At 46.8% G+C, this 18,972-nt stretch overlaps 1 protein-coding gene across 11 annotated transcripts in view; it reads left to right on the top strand.

Moving 5' to 3' along the window:
- The first annotated feature begins 3,146 nt into the window (after window positions 1-3,146).
- GREB1 (growth regulating estrogen receptor binding 1) overlaps window positions 3,147-18,972 on the top strand; it is a 108,482-nt gene continuing 92,656 nt past the window's right edge. For 3 of the 11 annotated variants that reach the window (XM_039887835.1, XM_039887833.1, XM_039887834.1), the window contains exon 1: window positions 4,627-4,825. The gene's annotated coding sequence lies outside the window, so the exon portion shown is untranslated. Of the gene's footprint in view, window positions 3,461-4,222; window positions 4,342-4,623; window positions 4,826-18,972 lie in introns of those variants that run through there. The other 8 variants (XM_039887839.1, XM_039887840.1, XM_039887831.1 and 5 more) reach the window with 6 other exon arrangements.

The following is an 18,972-nucleotide window of genomic DNA, read 5'->3' as shown; positions in this document are numbered from 1 at the left end:
TCTCAGTTCAAACTTTTGTATAACTTTCATCTTTTCCGCTTGGGGGTGGGAGTCCAGTGCTAAGCAGCTAGTGCGAGACTACGTTGTGACCATATCTTTAAAGAGAGTTCCATCAAAGTTGAATTCTTACATTCTGTACAATTTGAATTCTATACAAGCACAATTATAGTTTGTTGACTAATGTCTTATTAAGAAATGTGTTCTACTTAAACTTTCACCTCCCCGTGGACTACCCCCATGAACTATATCAGTGGCAACAAGTTTGTTTTGCCCCTGGGACTCTCTCTTGTTTATCTGTCTAATATTGGACACCAGCTAAGGCGGCCTAAGCAGGACAGTTACAAGCTAGACTGTCATTGGCGGAAGTACAGTGCCTTGACGCTCCACCAGGTGGAGCAGTTTCACTTTAGGGCGCCGGTGAAATACGGCCTCTGACTTTGAGTGGTCAATATTCCCGGTACTACGGAAGTGGATTGGAGTGGAGGTGTGCAGTCAGATTTCATTTTAAGGTTTCAGATGAGAAACTCCCATTCTTTAGGCCATGGATTTATTATTAATCAAAGTAGAGTTTAGTATCTCTGGTCCAAACCATGGGCAGAAACAAGCCAAATCCTACCGTGAGGAGTTGAATTGTGTCCCTCATCTCTGACCCTTTCTGAAGTCATCATTGAAATCCTACCCCAGTATCTCCGAATGTGGCCTTATTTGGCGTTACAGCCTCAGTAAAGGTAGTCAAACTAAAATGAGGTCGTTAAGGCGGGCTCTAGTCCCGTATGGCTGGTGTCCTTATAAGAAGAAACTTCTGGACACAGACACACACGGAGGGCAGATGATGTGAAGATGTGCTTGCGCAAGGGGAAGACAGCCATCACGTGGAGGGGAGAAGCCTGGCACAGACTCTTCCTCACAGTCTCGGGAGGAACCAGTCCTGCTGACCTTCCCATTTCGGGCTTCTCGCCTCCAGAACTCCGAGACAATGAACATCTGTTGTTTTAGCCGCCCAGTCTGGGACTTTGTTATGGCATCTCGAGCAAACAAATACAGCTACCTGTTCGCATTTTGAGATGACTTAAGCAAGCTGGGGTTAAGCATTTACTGTGCTAGAGAAACATTTCTCTACAGATGGTGATAGTTAACATAAAAGGGGTTACAGTCTAGAGATATGTTATTGCGAGGGAATGAAGTTTAAGTGCTCATATGCTCCTTCTTATAGAAACAAGTGGCATGCTGATAACGGATGATTCTAAACTGCTCGACGTACACGAATGGGGGCATCTAAAGGCTTCGTCTCATTCTACTCTGCGGCATTTTAACTGGGCGGCTGTGAGGAATGTGACTGCTGGAGGAAGCTGTTTGTGCTACAACAGGAAAAATACATACATGTATATTTTTACATGTGTCACTAGATAAGCAATATACATATATATGCAAATGTGTAAGAATGAGTTTGTATCTGGGTATAGTCGTGTGAAAAAATGTGTGTTACAAACAAAAAGATGTGTGAAGAGCTGGGTCTTCCAGAAACAAAAGGCGTGTGTGTGTGTGTGTGTGTGTGTGTGTGGATGGAGTGTGTGTGTGTGTGTGTGTGTGTGTGAGAGATATATGCTGTCTCTGGAAAGAATGTGTGAGAGACATATATATATATATATATATGTGAAAAAGAGCCACATGTATGTTTAAGCATGTGTGCTCTCTGCACTTAAGGAAGCAGATAAGTGTAAGGAACACATCTGTGAAGCACGTGCATAGACACGTAAGGGAGAAATGTATGTGAGATGGGACTGTGTGAAGGAGAGAACAATGCATGTGTGTGTAGGTGTATGTGTATGATTCTTTAGGAAAATGCTGGACAAAGAAATAAATGTGCCCAGGAGCCATGTCTAATTGCCCTCCTGACCCCCTGGCCTCTTCCAGAACCCTCCGCTGACTGAATGGGCTTGGAGAGCAACAGTTCCTTTGTCAGTTTCAAGTTGGCCACCAAAGTTTTTTAGTTTGGTTTCATTCTTGTCAACATTTTAAACTAGGTTGATTTCCCCTCATTTAGGAAGATATCTTGAAATTACTTTTTCAAGTTTTGGTTCAAGTTCAATAAAGATATAAAATAAGTGGGTCAGATTCAGTTCAGAAAAAACATCTAATCATTCGTATTTGTGTGTCTTTGTTTTATTTTATTTATTTATTTATTTTTAGGCGAGGCAACCCTTGGTTGACTTCACAGATTGCAAGGACCTTGCAATAAGTTTACAATACCTTATTTTTAATTTTTTTTTACATCTATAGCACCTGGTCTTCCTAGGTGGTCTCCCATCCAAGTACTAACCAGGCCCTCCCCCCGCTTAGCTTCTGTGTTGGCGTTTAAATCAATGACTAGAAGCAGAAAGATGATTCGTTAAGCTGGAAAACAATATACAACTTTTTCATTGACTCTCATTTCTTGTCTAATTAATTCTTAATTGGTAGGAGTCTATGCATTTATAAAATGTACTGTAGATTTTCAAAAATAGAAATAAATGGTTTCCCCAAAGTCACTGCATTAACTAGCTCAGGACTAGCTAAGGTATAGAATGTCCACCTAAGAATTTTTCCTTAATAACACTGTAGTCGCTTTGAATCTTATGCTGAGCCAAAATATATTTTTGTCTTTATTAAAAGTGACTTCCTTTTTGGCATTGGGTTTCAAGGAAAGAAATTAATTCTTGGAATGTCTTTCTTATACCAGGGGATAGTCTATACCCTAGAAACACGAATGCAGTTTCAAGAGTGTCCACTGTAGTTGTGCTTATAATCATGAAAAACTGGATCAACTGAAATATATATCAGAAGAATGTATATGAAAATTGTACCGTAGTTACACAATTGGAACATGATTTAGCAGGTAAAGGGAATAAAGTAGAGCTACATGTAGGATTAGACAGATCTTACATAGTATTGAGCAAAATAATATAAACTGGGCGACAGAGCAAAACATAAGAGTATGATAACATACAGAAAGTTGTAAGGCTGGTGAAAACGCTACACATAGTTCATGAACACATGCATCGATAGCAATAGAATAAAAACATGGTTGAGAAGTTTGGGAGGATTACTGCGAGGGGGTCGGGTGGGGAGGGGAGAATTGAGGTCAGGGAGGGCTGTCCTGGGGCTGTCACTGTATGGTGTGTGATTTATTTCCTACATGAACACTTGAAGCAAGTAGGCAAGATGTCAGGTTGACTGGTTCTTGGGTACACAGGGGCTCATGATGTCACTCTCCCTAGTTAGTGTGTTTCAAATATTTCATAGTAAAAGGAAATGATGGTGCCGCCAGTCAGAGTACAGGAGATCCCAGAGATTCATTCAGGCAACGTTTTCACCAAGGACCTGCTGTACCACTTGCTGGGGGCCATACCGTCACTCAACTGAGTGTATCCCCCGTCCTTAAGGCCACTTAAGGTCCAGGGCCACGCTGAAGGTCGTGGGGGTGAGTACAGGGTTGGAAGCTGGGTACAGGGTTGGTCTCCTGAGTTTAGTTCTGGGCCTCCCCCAGGTTGCTGAAATCACAGTGGCCCATCTTTTGCTTAAAAAAAGAAAGGAAGAAGCGTCGCGTTTTCCCCTGCTGCCCGCGCTGTGCCTCCGGCCCACCTCTCACCAGGCGCCGGCGACGCTTGCAAGGCTTAGCTGAGGTTCGTTCCTTCCTTCATCCATCCACTCGTCCTTCCGAGCAACGCTGGGGCCAGGGGAGGCTGGCCGGTCCACCCTCAGCGGCCCGTCGTTCCAGAATCTTCCTTGTCCTATGCTGACCTCAGGCAGGCCAAAGCGGGCCGCCCGCCGACATTGGCTATGGGGGATCCGGGTGCCCCAGCCCGCGCCGTGGGAGCCCGGTCTCTGCTGGGCAGAGCGGGTCCACAGCGAGCCCAGGACCGCGCCCGGGGCGCGGGGCGGCGCGGGCCTCCGCAGGGCTCAGCGGGCGGCCGGGGGTGGGGCGTCCCGGGGCCCCGGGCGTGGAGTCGCTGGGGGCCCAGGCTCCGCTCCTCGCGGCCTCACACACCTGTCGTGTCCCTTCTGGGCGCCTGGGTCCAAACGCAGAGTGACTCTTCTCCTGGAGTCTTTAGGCTGGCGTCCAGACTCCCTCCCCCGCTAAGTCCCCCGTGGCTGGACCCGCTAAGTCCCCCGTGGCTGGAGGGGCTCCCAGCTGCGGCCCCGCGCGGAGGTGGCGCTGTGCGCGCCCGCTGCGGGACGGGGCCGCGGCGCGGGGCGGCGGGGGGAATCCCTTGCGGAGAACAGAGGAAGCGACAGTTCCCGGGCGCCGGCAGCGCCCCTCGCCAGGTGCCCGGCACCCCGGGCGGCGAATCGAGAATCTAGGTGGGCGCCAGGGCGGCGCGAGGGGCCGACGGCTGACCCGCCGGTCCGCCTGGTCTGAGGCGCGGAAACCCGGGCACGGCGTGGGGACAGGGTCCTCGGCGGGGACAAGCGCGGACCGGGGTCAAACGGGGGGAGGGCGCGGGGCTCGGCTCCTCCCACGTCGCCCCCTCTCTCCCCCGCCGCCGCCGCCGCCGCCGCCGTCCGGACCCTTCCCCAGCGCGGGTCCCCCGCGGCCGAGCCCACCGCGCGTCCCTCCCCCGCGGCCGGCCCGAAGACCCGGAGAGGCGGACTCCGGGGGTGGGCGGTGTCAGGGGTCGCGTCCTCTGCGCGCGCTCTGCTCCGCAGTCCGGGTTTGCCGAGCGCCCCCCGCGCGGCCGAGCCCAGGAGCCGAGGGTGACCTGCGGCCGGAGGCTGGGCTGGCGTCGGACGGCGCGGGGCGCACGGGAGCGGACGCCGCCCGCCCGCGCGGGGACAAAGGGCCGAGGTAGGAGCGGCCGGCGGGGCGGGGGGCGCCGGGCTGCGCCGGGCGGGGTCCGGCTCGGGATCCCGGCCGCGTGGGACCTCGGCCCCGCCAGGCCACGCGGGAGAGGAGCCAGGGAGCAGAGCGCGCGCGACGTGGGCACCTTCCCGGCCTGGACCCGCGAGCGAGGCGCGGAAGTGTCGGCGTTCAGCTCTGGGGTCACCTGGGGACCTGAGTGCTGCTGCCTCGTGCGTGCGTGTGCGTGTGCGTGCGTGTGTGTGTGTGTGTGTGTGTGTGTAAGAGAGACGGAGACACCGCGAGTTAGAGGTAGAGGAGTTAGCGCGTGAAGCGCGGGGCACACGGGGAGCGTTCGGCGGGTGACAGTGAGCGTAGTAAGCGCTGTGTTGCGGGTGTGCGTGCACGCGGGTATCTATGTCTATGTGTGCAGAAAAGCTAGAGCCGCAGGAGGCAGCCACACCTCCCCGCACTTGGGACCCAGGGGAAATAAAAAATGAGACCTCTTCCCAGAAAGGCCAGGGGACCGTGTTTGAGGGGCCCCTACCCTTGGGAAGGCAGGTTCAGGGGAGGTGGGGGCTTAGTAACTGGATCCCAGTTTTGAGTCTTGGGAACAAAGACTGCTTTCCTGAAGTCCAAGGTGTGTGTGTGTGTGTGTGTGTGTGTGTGGCCGCCAGGCGCCAAGGCGACCCGCCTTTCATGGAGAAGGATGCTGGGCCATTCTGCTGTCAACTCTCTTTTGATCCCTGGTCACGAGGACCAGCAAAAAAAGAGGAACTACTTAATTTGTTTACTGAAGCTTTTCTTTAATAAACTTTTATTATAGAGGTGTTACTTCGGGGCTTGAAAGGTTTTTTAGTACCTGTGTAAAACAATAAATGTGTAAATTTAGCTCGAATGCAAACTTTTATTCCTAGTGAGAGCGTTGGAATTTCTGGGAGTTAGCCATGGGCCAGGTGGAGGGCTGGCAGGATTCTGAGCTTCATGTTACATAAATGTTGTGTTGACTGTTGACTGGTTTACAGCACTTTGTAGGAAAATGCTTTTGGAAGTTTTAAGCTCCCACATCTGTCTTCTTAGACTGTCTTAAGTCTCTGAGCAGATTTGAAGAATTCTTAATAACCAGAGCACTGTTTTTGGCTTTCTCAGAAAAGTTTGTTTCTAGAAAATAAACACCGAATTTAAAATGTGAAACAACTAAATGATACACAGGTGAGGGTTTTTTTCTACAAGTCTTTTCATGCTGAAATCTGGTCCGTTTAGAGTTTGCAATGGGATCTGTGGTATTTTCCATTGCTCATAGCAGTGGGCGAGGTATTCTGCTGTTCGTTCTGGAACAAGTATTCTTTATGAAGTAAGACGTGAGCTCAGGTCGAAACTAAAATTCCGTCCTGGACTTTTTTGTTTTTGCAGGTGGCATAAATGGTTTGTGGCTTAAAATGGTTTTAGTTAGTGAAAATAGCCTTTTTACCTGGTGGGTAATTTGAAGCTGCAGTTTTAATATCTGAATTTTTGTCTCGTCATTTTTAATAGGGGAGTTTATATTCTCATAAAGCCTGGCTGAAGCGTTCTATGGTGAATATCAAGTTGACCGGTCTTTCTTTCATTTAGTAAGCAATTCACTGGACTATGGCGTTGTAGGTGTTTACGCCACCATTCCACTTGACATTAGAAACCCCCCTTCAAAGAAAACTATCCCAGTTTGTGGATTCAATATATGAATTATTTAGAGATTTCAGAATGTTCAGAGGCAGCTTCAGACTAGAGCTAATAAAAGGTTAAAAAAACAGAATGAGAAGAAGAAGATAGATGGCATCTGAAAGACAGAGGGCAGGCCCCCTGCCCACTGCCCGTGCCCAGGCATAGTCATCAGAATTGAGAGGGACCAGGACATTTAAACAAAGGCTGTGGTGTGGAGTACGTAAAGGAAGCTTGCTTTTAATAATCACACCTTTTTTTCTCTCTAGCATGTGTCAGTGCTTCTGTTCCAGACCTAGAAAGGAAACCTCTAGGGCATTTGTGGGGGCAACTGGCTATTAGGTTTGGCTGAGCACAGCTCATGGCACCCTGGGCTGGCCACTCCAGAGGGTCCCTGGACCTCTAATCCCTTCAAAAGATTCCAGGCAGTTAATCTCAGCTCATCCACTGCTTAAGGGGCACTTTTGGGTTTTGGGTTCAGTTTCTGGATGTGAAGATAAGTCATAGTACTTTAAAGCTAACTGCCTTTTTAAAAAACAGGATAGGGAAGGCTATGTGGAAGTAATATGTATTTGTGCCATAAAATTTAAGAACATGCAAGGAGTTAAAAAAGAAAAAAGAATACCAGAAATCTGTGATCCAAATATAATTACTGTCAACACTGGTGTATTTTTTTCTGGCGTTAAAACTAAATTCTATATGCTTCTAAACATTGGTCAGAATTATATATTGTATGGTATGTATACATTATGTCATTTTGTATCTTCATATAAAAATGATATTACGAATATTACCTATCTTTTTATATTGTCCTTTTAAATAGCAATTTTACATTCCTGTTGCTTGGGTAGCTTGTAATTTAACTAATTCTCTAGCAGATTCTTGAGATTTTCCTATTCTTTGTACTTTTGACATTCTTTCCATTTTGATAAAACAGCATCGAACTGATCCATGGTGATGTCCATTTCTACAACGTGACTGCTCGTAGAAAGTGGCAAAAAAAATTTAACGCCAGGGATAAAAAGTGGAAAAATATTCAGTCTTGCCTCAATCTTCTTAATCTCTTAGCTCACTCTTAATTGTCTCATGCTATTGACTAATCTCCGTGGCCCGATAAATTACATTTTATTTACCCCACTGAATTATGGGATCCTTGGGGGCAGAAATTTGTATCTTAATTCGTCTGATTCCCTCTAATGCCCAGCCGAGGCTTGGCATGTCACAGAGATTGAAAGTATTCTCTTGCGGGGAGTATACTTCAGGCACTATGTTGGAAACCCAGGTCCTTCCAGAGACATGCAGTGACAAATCTTAATGCAACTGAGTCCCATTACCTTTTTCATTACGGAAAACTTCAAACATCTACCAACAACAGAAAAATAGTATTATGAACTCCTTTGTGATCATCATCCAGCTTCAACAATTGTCAACATTTTGTCAATTTTGTTTCTTCTCTCTTCTCCTACACTGCGACCCTACTGGATTACTTTGAATGAAAACTAAAACATGATAGCATTTCTTACCCCTGTGAGTCTGACGATGAGTTTACCTCAGAATCCAACGCGAAAGGCGTGTTTTGGGGGGCTCGGCGGGAGACGGGCTTGCTGGAGGCAGCTTGACAGAAAGGCCAGTGACCTGAGAGTTATGGAACCTGCCTAACTTGTTCGGTTTTGACCTTGAGAGGCTAGGTTCTCCTCTCTGGGCTCAGGTTCTCATCTGTCACCTGAGCAGGTTGGCCTAGGTAAGCTACGAACTTCCTTCGAACTTTAACTTTGTTCTAGCCTGAGGTCTGCCTTTTGGTCTAGCTTGGTAGTTCTCAGACTGTTGTTTCTGGACCTGCAGCTTTACTGTCGCCACAAAACTTGTGCGGAATGCAGATTCTTAGGCCCCTACTTCGCCTGACTCAGAAATTTGGGGACAGCGGCCACCACTCTGTGGTTTAACCAGGCTTCCAGGTAATTCTGATAAACATCCAAGCTTGAGAACCACTAATCTGTGAAGGCAGCCGCGAGGTCTACAAGTTCTTTTAAAAAAACCAGACACAAAAACCTGCTGGAAATGGTGCATTTGTCCGTCATCCAGTCTGTAAGTCAATCAATGTCAGACTTTCTCGTCGCGCAGAATGGTGTTAACGGCGAAGTAACTACGGGATCTTTTGTTGATCAGGACCTCTGATTGATAGTTACATGTGCTTGATTTTAAAAGATTTGGGAAAGAGTTTATGGGATAAAATCTTTCTGAATTGGGGTACATATAGGCAATTTTTATTAAAAAATAAGGTTGAGAACAACTTCATGTGACACACCACGTTTGTAATTACATATTTATTTGTTTGGTGTCTTCTCTCCCCCCTCGTCCATGCTGAGTGCTGTAAAGGATCCAGTCTCTTTTGTCCACTGTTGTGCCCCGGCATCCAGCACAATGGCTGGTCCATAGCATGTGCTCAGTAAATATTTGAGTAATGAATGTGTTTTCGTCCTTTGGGGAACGTAGAGAACTCTGGACAGAGCGCCAAGCCAAATATTGGCGGAAACAATCAGGAAACAATTAAGGATTTTATTTTGAAGTCTTGACTCTAGATGTAGGAGAATTTGAGCCAAAAGGTCAGTTTGTTTCATATTTGTCAAATAAAAGTATCTATTATGTGCTTAGGGATGTCTTAGACTCTGGGGAGGAGTATGGAGGGCAATCTGAGAGAAGAATAAACCAGAAGTTCAGGCATATAAGAGTATTTCATTGATGCATAACTACCTTTCATTCCACTGCTTTCAGATGCAAGAGTTCGCTGAATAATAATTATTAAAGCCATCACGCCTTGGGCATCTACCACGTGAAAGTATTTTACGCAAATTGCGTAAATATCTGTTCTCCGATATGAACTAATCGGCAAAGTTTGAATTTCTATATTTTAAAGAAATAAATTTAAAACCCATTGAAATCTTCATTTGTAAAAATTTAAAACGGGCTCAGAAGGTTGTTTCCAGATTTTAAAAATCTGCAGACATGATGGTCTGTAAAGGCAACACGTTTTAACAACAAAAAAAATCCCATCATTTTTTAAATACATACATATTCACTGAGTATGTACTATGTGTCAAGGGCTAGTCTAAGTGCTACAGATACAGCACTGAACCAGACAGACAATTCCTGCTCTCATGGAGCTTATATTCTTATATTGATAAGATCACTAGTGAACCTCTGTGCTGTGATTTCATTATCTTTCCTTGTCTCCATAGGAAATATGGTAAAGGTTCTCTGATCAAAAATCATAACCTGGCTACCTGTAAGCTGCAGTATGTTGCAGTCCATGGAGAGCAGGTGGACAGGGGTGGGCATTCTGCCAGCCCTCTCGAGCTGGGGGACACCCACTGTTTCCTCCTGATACCTCGCCTGCCATGTACAACATGTGCACTGTGTGTGGGAGTGTCAATCTGTTACCAAGGCTTAATGTATTTATGATTTTTAAAGTAAGGGATACATAATAACAAAATCCAATCTTCCCTCTTGCACTGCCTTGTATTAGCTGGGGCAGCCATAACAAAATACCATAGACGGAGTGGCTTAAGCGGCAGAAGTTGGCTGCAAGTCCAAAATCAAGGTTCTGGCTGGTCTGTTTTCTGGTGAGAGCCCGCCTTCTGGCTTGCAGACGGCCACCTTCTTTCTGCGCCTTCACGTGGCAATGGCCGGTGGGGAGCGGATGGGGGAGGGAGCGCCCTCTGCTGTCTCTTCTCCTAAGAACGTTAATCCTATCAGAGCCCCACCTTGTGACCTTGCTTAACCTAATTGCCTCCTTTTAAGATGAGTCTCCAAGTACAGCTACACTGGGTGTTAGGGCTTTAACATGTGAATCTGGGGTATACAAGTCTTCAGACCATAACACACTCCAAAGATTGCTCCCTGAGATGAGTCCGCTCGGTGTGGGAGCGGGCAGTTACAGGGTTTGTTTGCAAGAGACTCCCAGTACTGGTTTGGGGAGCATCGAGGAGGGTAAGGCTGGAGCACACACAGGTGACACCTGTGTTGTCAGTACTCTTTTTGGGTCTGGGTCAGAGACCGAGTGTGCACACACTCCTGTGCCAGCCTAGGGCAGTACATGGTGAGGTACTCGCCTACAGGTGTTTGTTGGTGGCTGGTGGACAATTTTGGACCAGAAACAGCACATAGAAATAGCTAGGTCCTTCAGAAAACTGGGACTTGTGAATATGGGAGATCAGATAGATTCTCTGCCACACTGGTAAGGTCTACCACCGCTGTTCACGCATTTCTTAAACGTGCTGGTTTATTTTGACGTCGAAGGCATATACACATGCGGACCACCCTTAAAAAATGATCACAATTCACGGGCTCTGCTTCTGGCTCGACGAGAGCTTCACTCCATTCCCCACGCCTCTGCTCCATGCCAGACATTCTCGTCTTCCATTAGACTTGATCGTGGCTCAGTTTAGGGGCAACTGGGTCTTGGATGTACCAGGGCCATCATCCTCATACTTTAGATTGAGAAGCGATCGCAAAACCGGTCAACTGCAAAACTAGGACCAGACCTCAAAGTGCACCTCCTAGGTGGTGTGGCTTCCGTGCGTTTCTCTTCACCCAGCACGCACTCGCAAGGTGTTTGTGCAGGTGGCTGTTCTGCATTTACTGCATCGCCTGTTCAGTTCTGCCGCCCAAGGGTGATCCTGCAAGTCGGGTTAGCAATAAGAAACGGAAGCGCAGAGAGGGAACCTGGGAACTGATTCGAGTAGCTGACTCTGGCGCTCCTAATTAGATTAAAAACTAAACACCATTTAATTGCTCGAAAGCATTTAACAGAAAGAGGGTCCTGCGAAGTTATTTTCCCTATGGATTCCATGAAGTTTGATCGTGTTATCCAATTATAGGAGTTTGACAAAAGTTTTCATTTTAATAGTATAAATTGGTTCAAATGGGATAGAAATATAACTGTGGTCATTTAGTTAGATGCATGGAAGTGACTTGTAGTAACCGTAGAATTCCAGGCTGTCGGACTGAGTAGAATCCAGTTCCTCTTTTCTTAGTGGTTTCAAGGGGGGCAAAGTGGACAGGAACTGACATTCACATGGCTGTGCTGGCCCAGGTTTCAGGTGGCATTGTGTCTATGCGACCTCATTCAGTCCTCACGACTACCCTATGAAATATAGGTATTTTTCCCACTTTGTATGTAGGATAAGTCAAGTCCAGAGAAGTTCAAGGTCTTGCTCAAGGTCATATAGCAGTGAGATGATGTACCAGGATTTGAACACATGTCTGTCTGACCACAAAGCTATACAACTGTGAAGTCAAATCTTAGCATAAAAAAAGGTCTGTGTCTATGGTTTCCTCTGTTTCAAGTTAATTTCTACATGAACTTCTCTTGGCTCCTAGACTGGTCAGATGAACAGCCATATCTCAGGATAAACATTCTGCCTCTCCCTTTTCTGTCATCTTCCCCTGGTTCTTTCTGAGCCCGCATTTTCTCGCAGGCTGTCGTGGGGAGTTTATCTTCTTTGGGCGCATTCTCTTTTACCAAGATATATTCGTTGGTTTTGCTTAGGGAACGAGGTGTTCTGATGTCCGTGGCTCCAGGAGAGATGCTTTTGCCTCACTGTACCCAGGACGCTAGCTTCATTTTACCTTCATCTGTGATTACAGTCTTCCTCCTGGTTATTCTTGGCTATCTACAGCATCCATGAGTCATGAGCCGAGGAGAGAAATTCTCGGTCGAGCAGAAAGCCAGAGCTATTGTATAGCTCACATCTTGGAAACGTAAATTCTTCTTCTCCAAATGTTAGTGTGAGAGCAAATTCAGTTCGTTTGCTCGATCGATAAATTCATACTGAATGCTAACTCTGTGCCAGGTTTTGCATTACGTGTGGTGAGGGACACACAAGGCGTATGGTAAACCATAGCGATATGCGGGATTGTCGCTAGCCTTAGCAATGGCTGCAGACACGATACACGTCAAGAAAAAGTAGAATCTGGGCCCGTGTGTTTGGGAATGTAGGAGAAACGGATCTGACCGAGGAAAGGCGAGGCAAAAAATAAACAATCCTTGACTTTGTTGGAAGCTCGGGTACTTTACGTACGCCAGCTCACTTAATCCTTACTTGGTGAGGTAGAGTACGGCACCCATGGCAAAGATGGAGAAATGGAGGTGCAGACGAGCCGGTGGACTTGCAGTGGGGGACACACTTTGCCTGACTCCGAAGTGGGAGTGGGAGCCGGACAGAGCCAGGCTAAGATGGGCTGATGGCGGCAGTCTGGTCTGAGGGTGCCCCCAACATGAAAACTACTTTCCCTGACTTCTCATCACATGGACTTATGAGACTTCGGAGTTGGAAGATACCCTCCGGGTCCTCTAGTGTGGTCCATGGGCCAGCCGCGTTGGCATCACCTAGGAGATCATTAGAAATCTAAATTCTTGGGTTCCCCCCACCCCAGACCTTCTGAATCAGAACCCCTGTTATTGGAGCCTGGGCATCTGTGTTTTCAAAAGCCCTCCAAGTGAGTCTCATGCATGCTCAGCGGTGACAGGCACTGCCTAAAACTGCCTGGGCAACAGGTCAGTGGAATGAACCTTTGGTCTAGAAAATCTGGAGTCTGTTCCTGACACAGCTGCTGGCTTCTAGCTTCCTGGCTCGGCCTTGCCTTCAAATGATGATAATCCTGTGTGTGTTTAACGGGGCCGGAGGTGGGGGGGATCTGAGTGGTTAAGCTAATGGCAGTGTCGTTGAGAGCTGGTCGTCCGGAATCATGCAGGCACAGGGTCACATCTGAACTTGACTGCACTTGGGCAAGCGGTGTACCTAATCTTCTCCAGTTTTGTTTCTTCGTCTGTAAAATGGAGTCACTAATAAAACTACCTCATAGCGTGATGGTAAGAATTCAAGGTGCTCCAGGCCAGGTGCTTAGAGCATTGTGTTGAGCACAGAAAGGAGCCCACACTTGCTATGGCTGTTATCATGTTATTCACGCCCCGTCTTTGGCCCTGGCCTCAGGGGTGCTTTCCTACGGTGCTGTTCGATTTTTACTGCTCTCCACACCCCTTGCTCATTTCCTATGACCTCTCAGGAAGAGGTCCCCACCGTGTGACATCAACTGGTCTGCGTGGGGAATTGGGACAATGACATCATCTTGTCATCTCACCTCTTTAGAGATGTTGCTCAGAAGTTGTGTTCTTTGAGCATCATAACTGGGAAGCAGAGTGGTGGTTTTGACGACTGGCTGCTGTCATTTATGAGGCTCCTACTTTGTGACAGCACTTTACGGTATCCACAAGCTTCCCCACAGCCTTGGAACGTAGGGGCTAGGATACACATCCTACAGATGTGTAAACTGAGGCCCAGAGATCTACCTGCTAGGCAAAGAACATATGAAATTGCTATTTTGGTAGGTCGAACTTGTAAAATATTGGCAATTTTCTATGCTTTAACCTAATACTTTTTATCATACGATCTAATTGTTTTTGACAAACTTAAAAAAATGGTCCCAAGGAAATATTCTTATTTCTTCTAACCAAAATATTACCCAAAAGAAGACATTAAAAAATGTCGGGTCATGCGCTTTTCCAAAACTTCCCTCAGTCCTCACGGCTGCCATATGAAGTAGCCGCTAGGATCACCACCTTCATTTTACAGAGGGGGAAACTGAGGCACTGAGCAGTCACAGAGCTCGTCCAAGGCCACAGACCCAGAAAGTGGCAGAAACACCCTTTGGCCACAAGCGGTGTGAGCTTTTAGCCGTGTGTGCCTTTGTATCTTGAGTCTCCGATAGGATAAAGTGCTTTTTCTCAAGGAAGCGGGACTTTTAGATGTTGCGAGTTTGGAGGAAGGGGGAAGGGCAGGGCACTCCTGTGCACCTCCATGGACCTGGGTGAGGTGGCCTGTGCACCCCGTCATCTACTTCTCACAGCAGCCCTGTGATGTACGGAACCATGGTCCCAGTTTACAGATGAGCAAAGCCAGCCTCCCAGAGGCGAAGGAAGCTGTAACTCCAGAAAGCAGCACAGCTGCCTCCCACACCTCCCTGCATCCCCCTGTGTCTCCCCTCACTCCTCCCACGGTGGAGGTGCCACCGTCACCGTTCTCAGGACTCCTCCTAGAAACTCTCAAGGTCCCGCTCTCGCTCTGAGGCCAGGCACTGGCCCCTGCGCTCTGCTCTCAAAGCACAGGGATGCGAATGCCTCTCCGGTTGGGGCCGGGGTCGCCACTGGGGTCTTCCGTCAATGATTTGGTCGCCATGGAAGGGAACAAAAATGCCTTGTTGGGGTTTGAACGCCCTCAGTTTATTTGAAGTCACTTTCATGGGTGAAAAGGAACAGGCTCAGACCCGGCCCTTGGCTGCTCTCTTCTGATCCCCATCCAGATTGAGTAAAGCTTGCGAATTCGCAGAGAGCATCCCCATGCAGAGACAGCGGCAAAGAGCAGCCACGTATGTTCCCCAGCCTGTCACCATGTCGCCACGCTCGAATGTCTGATGAACAAAGCAAGGAGTCTGGACGAAGCATTGTTGACTGCTCTGGTGGCGCAGCGTTATGGCAAGTTGCTAGCAAGAAGGTTATTTTTTAAAAAATACTGATTGATTTTATTTATTTTTAATGAACATTTTTATCTCGAGATACTTATAGATTCGCACACAGTCGTAAGAAATAATGTAGAGCTCACACACGTGCTGTACTCACTTTCTCTCAGTGGTGACATTTTGCAGATCTGTAGGACGGTGTCACAACACTGCTACGGTCAAGATGGATTGTTCCATCACCTCTGGGACCCCTCACGCTGCCCTTCCCGTCGTTCCTGGCCCCTGACGGTCACTGGTCTCTGCTCTCGTTCTATAATTCTGTTTACTCAAGAATGTTATGTAAGAATGATACATTATGTGAGCTCTTGAGATCAGCTTTTTCTCCCTGTCGCTTGGCATAATTCCCTGGAGGTTCACACACGTTGTTTTTACTATCAATAGTTCATTCCTTTTTATTGTTGAGTTGCATTCCAAGCTGTGGATGTTAACCATTAACCTGTCGATGGACATCTGAGTCGTTTCAGGTTTTGGGGCATTGCGAATAAAGCTAGTATTAATCATTTGTATTCAGGTTTCTCTGCATACGTGACAGTGTTTGGTGTTGTCTCTATTTTTTATTTTAGCCGCTCCGATGGGTGTGTAGTGATGTCGTACTGTGGGTTTAATTTGTATTTCCCTATGAGCTAATGATACGGAACATCTTTTCATGACTCGTTTGCCATCTGTATGTCCTCTTTGGTAAAATGCCTCTTTATGTCTTTTGCCCGTTTTCTAATTAAAATATTTTTTTTTAGCTGTTGAGTTTGGGGAGTTAAAAAATATTCTAGGTATCAGTCTTTTGATGGATATGTCATCCCCCAATATTTTTTTCCATTCTGTAGCATGTCTTTTCATCTTAACAGGATCTTTTGTAGAGCAAAACTTGTTCATTTTGATGAAGTTCCGTTTATCAGTTTATTATTTTAGGGATTGTGCTTTTGGTGTCAAATCTAAACACTCTTAGCCTCGCCCTAGATCGTGAAGATTTTCAATTGTTTTCTTTTCTTAATGTTTTGTAGTTTTATGTTTTACGTACAAGTCCTTGATCCATTTTGAGCTGATTTGTGTATAAGGCGTCAAGGTTTAGGTCAAGGTTCATTTCTTTGCCCACGGGTGTCCAGTCGTTCCAGCACCATTTGTTGAAAAGGCGGTCTGTCCTTCACGAAAATGCTTTTGTATTGATTTCTTACAACATTTTAAGAATTGACGCTTTTTATTATCGAGCCAAATATATTGGGCCACAAAGTACCTAGAGTTTACACAATAAATTTGAGATGCTCATACAGTTAATTCTAGGTTTCAAGAGATTCATAAGGACAATTTAGCTTAGGGACTCTGGGTCAGGGCTTGATGGCGGTGGGGTGGGGGTGTAGGTCAGGGCCTGGGGGATCTGGGTGGGTGGTGGGAGGCTGAGCTTCTGGGAAGTTGTGCTGTTGCTGCACGGCTGGGCCACCTTCCTCTCCAGGCAGCAGGGGTGGTGCCACTGGGTGTGCTGGGTCAAACTGGGGCACACTGACCTGCGGGGTGGAGTTGACCTTGTGGTAGGCACAGGCATGACTGGGTTGGGCTCTCACATTGTCTCCTCTGTCAGCTGCAGCCCTGCCTGATCTCTGACTAATTTCAGCTGTCAACTCCTGTGAGGTCCCCCACCGCTCCCCACCATGAGGCTTCCAGCAGCTGGCTGTTTAAAAACCTGTGTATAGAACACACAGAACTCAAGTGCAATTTTGGAAGTGTGGGTTTACATTTTAAAAGTTATCATCGTTTGTTTGTAATGCTTTATTTTACACAAACATGTTCATTGGAGAAAAAGTAGGCGGTAGGGTTAAACGAAATTTATCTGAAATACCCACACTCTGAGCTAATCCCTGTAAACACTCCATTCTCGCTTTAGCTGGGCCACGAAGACACAAAGCTGGTTAGGGAAGAAAAAGTTCTCTCATGGGCTGAATGGGGAGAGTTTGGGCACAGCTGAGCACCCTGCAAATGAGGCCTGCGTGTGATTGCAGAGGGCAGCGCTGTGAAACGCAGCAGGACCAAAAGCTGGGAGCGCGAAGGCCAGCTGCGGCCGGGACTGCCAGAAGGATCTTTTGTTTCCACGGCGCGGCTGTCCAGGATGATGGCTGAGGACATCAAAGACGTGTCTAAACACTGTTATCTGGCCCTGTCCTTTGCCCCGACCGACCGTATATGGGGTCTCCCCACAGGGAATCCCGCAGAGCAGAACTTCCATCCTGCTAATTCATTCTGGGCAAGAGCTGATCGATAATATTGGCATTAACCATCGACATCAGTCTCCCTGCTTCGTTCTGAGGAAAATTTTTTATTTACTTATCCGATTAAAAGATGAAAGCATTTTCTTCACATTTAAAACTTTATATGTGTTACTTGCGGGCACTTATAAAACACAGAAAAATACAAAACCAAAAAATAATTCCTCTACCTAGAAATAATTATTGTAGCACTTGGAGAAGTTTTTGTCTTTTTAATGTACGTATATACAGTAACAAATTTTATAAAAATGTTATACGTACAATTTCCTTGTAGGTATGCTAGGAATCTTTATGCATGTCATTACCGTAAATATTCTACTGCACAAAATTTGATATCTGCATAGTATTCTATCTTATATCCTTGTTACATAATTTCTTTATAATATAGAATTGTTGCTTTACAAAAAACTAAAATAGTATTGCTGCCTTTTTGATTAGTAAAGAATTCTTATTGTAGCACTAAAAGTTCCTGCTTTGCTAACAGGAACTTTTCAAAAGTATCCTTCAAGTAACAGATTGTTACTGTGTGGTTAAAACAGTTCCAGCTGCTTGGGAAGGGAACCCCTGAGACTTACTCAGTTTTAATAAGAAAATATGGATATAGTCCACCCTCCATATCCACATGTTTCACATCTGCAGATTGAAAATATTTGGAAAAAACAATCCGAGAAACTTCCAAAAGCCAAAACTTGAATTTGCCATGTGTCCAGCACTATGCTGCACCCACACAAATGAAGGGACGTGTGGCACATCCAGCTGTAGCCTATATGCAAATATAGGGCATATGCAAATACTATGCTATTTTATGTAAGAGACTTGAGCATCCGAGCATTAGGGTATCTGCAGGGGTCCTGGAGCAAGTGCCCTCCGAGGGTACGAGGGATGCCTGCCTGTGCTGGACATCTTTACAGCAGGGAATGGACACAAGTAAGACAGCTGACCTCACCAGGCACCTCTGCGGGAGGAAGTCTGCGTAAGGGGGGCAGCAGATAGGTCCCTGGGGCATTCTCTTAGGCCAACTTTGGGCTAAGAAACAGAGAAGAGAGAAAGGGAGGGAGCACCGGCGAACTACGGTCTCAGTCCAGTGTCAGCCCGAGATGTTAGAAACTGTAACAGCTGTGAGATGCCGTCCGCTCCCCGCCTTCAGCTGTGACGCGACGTGGCTGCGGTGCTGGGCTCAGGTCGGAGGCTTTGATCGTCTCAGTCTCAGAGTGACAAGCCTTGTGTTCGTGCTGACCACACTGCATTACCCTCGCGTGTTTACCTGCGCCCTGCCCCCACTGCTTGCCCAGCTCCCTGAAGGCAGGGACCAGGCGTCCGTGGGCCGGGACCCACTGGTCCGGACAGAGTGCGGCAGCCTCCTGGAATCAGCCAAATATCTTAGACGTGTTTCCTGTTTATGTCTGAGTTCCTATGACCCGGTTCATTAGGGTGGAAGGTACTTTTATTTTATTTTTATTTTTTATTTTTGGAAGGTGCCTTTAGATCGATTATGTATTACACCTTTTAGGAAGACAATTTTGAGATGTGTCCAACCACAAAGGCACATACAGTGCCTACTTCCTGCCAGGTTTGCTTCGTCTTATTTTCGGAATCACACTCTTCGGGTTCCCTTTTACTTATCTTTGGACT

The sequence above is a fragment of the Pteropus medius genome, unplaced genomic scaffold, assembly GCF_902729225.1.
Source record: "Pteropus medius unplaced genomic scaffold, Ma_sr-lr_union100, whole genome shotgun sequence".
Taxonomy (NCBI): domain Eukaryota; kingdom Metazoa; phylum Chordata; class Mammalia; order Chiroptera; family Pteropodidae; genus Pteropus; species Pteropus medius.
This window is presented reverse-complemented; position numbering and strand designations above follow the sequence as displayed.